The sequence below is a fragment of the Pteropus alecto genome, unplaced genomic scaffold (assembly GCF_000325575.1).
Source record: "Pteropus alecto unplaced genomic scaffold, ASM32557v1 scaffold72, whole genome shotgun sequence".
In the NCBI taxonomy this organism is placed as follows: domain Eukaryota; kingdom Metazoa; phylum Chordata; class Mammalia; order Chiroptera; family Pteropodidae; genus Pteropus; species Pteropus alecto.
In genome coordinates, this window is record NW_006436811.1 from 19561577 (window position 1) to 19568892 (window position 7316).

The window sequence follows — 7316 nt, forward strand, 5'->3', positions numbered from 1 at the left end:
TAAGATGAATAAGTTTATAAAATGAAAGAATTAAATGCTCCAATCAAAATTAGGGTGGCTGAAGATATAAGAAAACAAGACCCTTGCATATGCTGTCTATAAAAGACTCACTTCAGATGAAAAAATACACACAGACTAAAAGTAAAAAAAATCTGGGTTAGCAATACTTAGACAAAATAGACTTTATTATTTTATTTTATTTTATTTTATTTTATTTTATTTTATTTTATTTTTGAGGCAACCCTTGGTTGACCTCACAGATTATAAGGACCTTGTCAGTTTACAATCCCTTAATTTTTTACTTTTTATGCTTACAGCACCTGGTCTTCCCAGGTGGTCTTCCATCCAAGTACTAACCAGGCCTGACCCTGCTTAGTTTCCAAGATCAGATGGGATTGGGCTTGTTCAGAGTAGCATGGCTATAGATTAGACAAAATAGACTTTAAAACGAAGGCAAACAAGAGGCAAAGAAGGACCCAGAAATCTCACTTCAGGGTATTTATCTGAATACATTCAAAATACTTCTTTGAAGGGACATGTGCATCCATATGCTCATTGCAGAATTATTTACAACAGCCAAGATATGGAGGCAGCCTGGATGTCCATCAGTGGAAAGAGGTGGTACATATATACAATGGAATATTACTCAGCCAAATAAATAAATACATACATAAATAAAGTCTTGCCATCTGCAACAACATGGATGGATGATGTAGAGGGTATTGCACTGTGTGGAGTAAGTCAGATAGAGAAAGACAAATCCCATATGATTTCATTTATATGTGGAATCTAAGGGACAAAATAAACAAAAAAAAACAAGTAAACTCATAGATACAGAGAACATTTTGAGGGTTGCCAGATGGAAAAGGGGCTGGGAGGTGGGTAAAAAGGGGAAGGGATTAAGAAGTACAAATTGGTAGTTACAAAATAATTATGGGAATGTAACGTATAGCATAAATATAGTCAATAATATTGTAATAACTATGTATCATATCAGATGGGTACTAGATTTATCAGGGTGATCACTTCATGAGTTATATAAATGTTTAATCATGATGTTGTAGGCTTGAAACTAATATAATTTGTATGCCAACTATTATTGAAAAATAAAAGGCAAAAAAATATGCATAAGTTTTGAGGATCTAATGTACAGAATGAAACTGAAATTGATTGCCAATTATCTGAATATTTATAAATATAGAATCTAGTTATTTAGAAACAAAAATATAATAATTTATATGTTTGAGTTATTTATCGAATTATCTGACAATTTTGATTATTTAGATATAGCTTAAAATTTTAGCTATACAAGGAAGATTTAGTTCAAGATAGTTTCAAGGAATTAATTATTAAGTAACTTCAACCATTATTAATTTATGTATGACAATCTAATTAAATTCAATTAGTATTTTTTACAAAGTTTACTGTGCGTGTTTAGTATTAGTCTTTTCATAATATAATTTCACAAATAAAAGTAATTTTGGTTATTGAAAATATGACCAATTTGCTTTTATTAACAGACTTCAGAATGATGACAATTGTGCATAAATATATATTACAACCTGACAAATCCATTATTTTGCCTAGCAATTGTGCAGTCTGATTACTTCCCCTTAAAACATTGATGTTGGGGATGTGGGATAACTTAGAATTTAAAGGGCTATCCACTGTTGATATAAGTTTTAAAAATTTCATTGCTGACAATACTTTAGATGTCTTATTAAAAATTAAATAGAAATATTTCAGAGTTGCCCATTATTTTTCATATTCTCCAAAAAGCAATAATAATAACATCAAGGTTTTCATCCTTGGATCAGCACAGTATGTCATTTAGCTAAGTCAACTGAAATCTTTTTATGTAAATTATGGAGCAGAAACATTCATTTATCAACTGAATATCAATGGACAGAAGAGGTACTTGTTACAACTGATAAGGGAATCTTGTGTCTATGGGAGAAAACGGTTGTGTTTTAATATCTTTACAACTATCAGTCCTCTGTTGGGTTAAGATAAGAGCTATTATATCAACTATATTCATCAGAGGCAATAGTAAATAATTTGAAAAAGTGAAATAGTGAGAAACTAAATGTGAAGTAAATAAAGTAGAAAGAGTTTTTATAGATTTTTTAAAAAAAAATTTTTTAAATATGACAAGTTCTCCAGAAATTATAGTTAAATAATTTTATGCATTTCCTTAAAATATTATATATCAATTGATCTGTTGCTCTATCTATACCTAAATCAGTGTTTTTCAGAAAATATATAAAAACATAAATGACATGTAATTATCTAAAAATAACATTTTAAAAGCAATAAAATGTAATGCTTCATAAGTAAAATGTTACATGCTGTTCCTTTTCAAATTTTGAATTATTTAATATAGTAAGCTTCATTTTTGTCTAAACTGACTTCATAAAGTAATTTTAACAGTTTAAGTATAAAAATAGTTTTAAGATACAGAGATTTTTAAAAATTTTTATTTGAAAATAATTTCAAGCTTACCAAAAGTTGCAAAAATTAGAACAGTAAAAAAGTCCATATACTCTTTCACTTACTGTTAAAAATTTATCCCATTTGCTTTATGATTAGATCTGTGTATGTGTGTAAGTACATGTGTGTTTTCTGAAACACTCAAGGGCAATACACTTTATAAACCTTTTCCTAAATATCTCAGTGTATATTTTCTATACTAAATAGGAATATTATCTTACTTAACTATAGTATAATTACTAACTTCAGCAATTAACTTTATTTAATAAGTCAACTGTTATTCTTCCAATTTTGTCAATTGACCCAATAATGTCCTTTATAATAATTTCTCCTTTAGTAAAGAATGAAGATTAGAGTCAGGTATGGCATTTAGTTAAACTTCATTAGCCTTCTTTAGGAAGACTAGGAATGGAACATTTCCTTAGCCTTTCTTTTTCTCTTACGACACTGACACTTACAAAGAATAAAGTCCTCCTTTTTCCCAATAGGCCATTTCTCATTTTAGATTTGCCTGATACTTCCTCATGATTAGACTCAGGGTATCCATTTCCAGTTAGAATACTGTATTGGTGACTTTGTGTCCTTTCAGGGTGACATGAAATGTATATCTGCCCCTCAATGGTGATATTAATTTCGGTCACTAATCAAGGTGTCCTCTGATCACTAATTTTTTCCCGTGTAACTAAGAAACAGTTTGTGGGGAAACTCTTTAAGACCATGCAAATATTCTGGTACTCTAGATTTAGTATCCACTATTGATTCTTTCCTCGTCAGCTCTTTACTATGATGGTTGCAAATGCTCATTTTCTAATTCCAACATTCTCTCCACTTTTATAAGCCAGCCCTCAGCATTCCACTGTGAGAATTTCCTTTCTCCAATATGCATGCATACCTTCATTCATTCATTCACCTATATATCCACCAACTGAGGCACTCATACATTCTGCTGCTTTTTTCACCAGTTTATAATTATTGGACCTAATTATTTTGGTGCTCAGATTCTCCCATATTTGGCCAGTAGAAGTCCTTTCAAGCTGGATCCTATGTCTTGTATCACATGTATTTCTCTGTTTCACTTTCTTTCTTATTTTTTTCTTTAGTTCCTCTTTGCCTTATGGCATACATAACAAAATTTTTATTATAGGCTCATCTTATACTTACCTTGACTCCTCTAAGAATAAGTCATTTTTCCAAGGAGCCCTGGCATGGTATTAGAGACCAATAAATGAGTGATGGGGGTGGTCTGCAAATGTATTTTTATTAATAGTTAAAAACTAATTAAATTCTGTAAAGTTGAATTGGTTCTTTAACTAAATGAGATTTGTCTTATACATAAAGGAAATACCTAGTTTTATTTTACCATGTATTGAGACTTTGTACAGATAGTAAAAATATCATGGAGCTTTTCTGGCCCCCAGAAAAGAACTTTTTGAAGATATTTAAGCTTATCCCATGATGGCACTTTTCAGTGCTCCATAGAAACCACTAGATATTTCAAGATATTTCTTTACATGGTTCAGATCAATCTAAAAGAAAAATTTGTTCTTTGACTGGGAAATTCCTATAACTATTTTGATGAAGGAATAAATTATTTCATATTTTCATGCCCTAATTTCCCCCTAAGGGCCCAATCCACCTTAAAAAGAACTTGAAACTCTACATTTGCATGTCTGCATGCATATATATATATATATATATATGTCTGCATGCTTATATATATATAAGTTTCACTTTAACATATCTCATTAAGGCATGAAACAAATATGAAGATTTGTCTCACCCCCTCTAAAGTAAGATATTTAGTGGTGAGGCTTGATTATAGTTATTTCATTTTCCTGGGAGCACCCTCTATGATCCCCATTTTTGTCAAGACTAGAATATGGTCCTCCTGACTTACTCTATTACAATTTCTTGCCTGATGACTATCTTCCTTATTAGAGCGGAGGCCCCTAAGTGCAGAGACCAGTATGTCCCCAAGGCTTATTATACTGCAGAACTCAAAGAAAGATTTGTTAACTGATTTAAAAAAAAACCGTGATCTAACATGGAACATTGTAGACATTATTATCAATCTTCAGTGTGTAGATGTATGTCTCAGCTAAAAACCAAAGACCACATTGCAATTTCAGTGAAGTTGGGGAAACTAAAGAAAATTTTGTCGAGTAAATTAGAATTTACTTTAGCTTAGTGCCTAATTATTTTATGAATTTCCACCAATTTGATGTTTTTGGTTTTCTCAAATATTCATTATTGTCCCAGAGTCTTTTCTGCTGATTTTAATAGACAATAATGAATCTATGTGAAACAAAGGACTCATTAAACCCACAACTACTAAGGGAATGTATGTAATAAAGAACTGGACATTAGGGTAGATCAAAAAGAGATTTAAATGTTTTTAAAATCCTAGTTAATAATACAGTGCTTTTTAAATTATTGTATAATAACATAACCTGGAATTGTAAAGACTTTTTGCCCTTCTGAGTGGAATAAGTATGGCCCTGCTAGAAATGCTACTTCAAATTGAGATTACAAATATCTCTTTCTTAGATTTTAGAAGAAATTATATAAAATGACTCTGGATTTTTGGTTTTGAGCAGCATGTTACCCTTGCCACGTATTTTTTACAAAGAGAACTGAATCAGGAACCAAGGTGACAGAATTGGACTAATGAATAGAAATTAACAAAAAAGTCAATAGTAGACCATTATAAGGGAAAAATTTTTTATAAACAGCATTATTGTTTTGAGGAAGTAATGAGGAATTATTTGTTCCTTTCTCTTCAGAAACTATACAAAATAGAAGCCAAGAATATGAGATACTGGAGATATTAAAAAAAAAAGACTAGTTAACAATTTAGGAAGGATGGATGTATACAGAGAATTCATGCATACTGTAACTGGACAGACCAGATGATAATAATAGTATTAATGACTATATAATAATAGCTACCATATTTTAGCACCTATCACATACCCAATGGTATAAATCCACGCACACAGTCTTATTTAGATGAATTTTTCAAAATGTATTTTTATAAGGATCTACAAAAGTAAATATTACTATCCTCATGTTATAGAAGAAGGTACTGAGACTATGTGAAATTAAGAAAGATGATAAGTGGAGAAATTCAGATTTAAACTTGCCACTCCAAAAGCAATGAAATTTTCTCAATTAATAATGTAGATTCTAGATAACTAAGAAATTTACAACTTATATTTTTATAATCAAAATTTTCTGTCCTGTACTGTCATGTTCTGCATCGAACTGTGGGTATTCTTTTTAAATTAATTATTTATTGAACTTTTACTTAAGTAAGTGGTATCTTCAAAATAATAATAATAATAATTAATAATAATAATAGCTAAGACTTAAATGGTACTTAATGTATCAAGTGCTGTTCTAATGTACCCTTAGCCAAATTTCACCATTATCCATATTATTTCTGTATTTGAATATTAAAAACACTTGTGCATATGTCATATATGGATATAATTACAGGAAAATTTTTACCTCATTAATTTCATTTCGCTAATCAAATAACCTAGGCCAAAAATAGGAAATTATATATTAAAGAAAATTTCCTCGCACTATTCCTTGCCTATAGGGAAAGTAAGTGAATTTTCCGCTGTGATTTCATAAGTACTGGGGAAAACTTTCAACTTGCAAACTACTGAATAAAGAGAATATTTTTGTTTAGAACTCTTTATACTAATTAATACCCTACCGATTAATGCCTTTCTAATAGCGTCTCCTATCAAACATTACACATTAAAAAATATAAGCCCATTACAAGCCAAAAATGGAAGATGGGCATGAAAGGGATACAATTTCTTATTTTATCCTACATGAGCCTGCTGGGAAAAGAAAGACCCCCAGGTATTTTAGCCTTTTCTCTCTATTATCTCAGTGCTGCATCATGTTTTCCTTCACTAGACTGTAGAACAAATATCCAATGCACTCCTTAGAATATTCATTCATTCATTCACTCATCCATTGATTCCTTTATTCAATACCTACTATGTGTCGTGCACTATTTTAGACCCTGGGGATATCAACAGACAAGAGACAACGTCCCTGTCCTCATGGAACTAACATTCATTCCAGGGCAATTAGAAAGACAACACACACAAAAATATGGAATTTAAGGCCAAGTTTTTAAAAAACACATTAAGAAAAATAAAGCAGTGTAGTTATTTTTCTCATAATTTTAATATAAAACTGAATTGTGATAGGAAAGACAGCAGTGAAGCCATGCCATTACTCTGCCTACAAAGTGAAGGTGGTATGTGATTATATATTTCTAGGTTCTCTATAGTGTAATTCTAAATTATCATTTGCTGAGAGAAAGAAAACACTGTATGTTTCATGGTTTCATTTGAGTTGCAGGAAACCTGAAATATTACTTTTGAGAAAATTCTTATTAATCAAGTCTTTTGTAAGGAGGAGGACTAACCCACTCCTTCCATTATTTCCTATAGCCTGGCTTCCTAGGATATCTCCTTTATACTCAGAGACAGCTTGCCAGGAGAATGTCTGTATTTCCATGAATACAAATATAGACCTTTCTTTTAAGCGAGTTTCAGTAACCAGCATATATATTTTCACTTTCATAAAGTATTACCTTCAGAGATGCAAAATGTCACTGTCAGAAAGGACTCGTTCTGCTCCTCTCTAGTGTTACTAGCAGAGATTTTAACTGCAAAACTGCCATTTTTTTTTCTTTTATGAGACTTCACCAAAGAATTTTAGATTTGCTCTCACAATTAAGTCTATTTGACAATAAATTCTCTTCACTCTTGTGAATAATCTTATACTATACCCCATCC

General features: G+C 30.9%; 1 pseudogene; it reads right to left on the bottom strand.

The window, feature by feature from the left end:
* Positions 1-308: 308 nt before the first annotated feature.
* Positions 309-427, bottom strand: LOC112481520 (annotated as a pseudogene).
* Between the last annotated feature and the right edge of the window lie 6889 nt (positions 428-7316).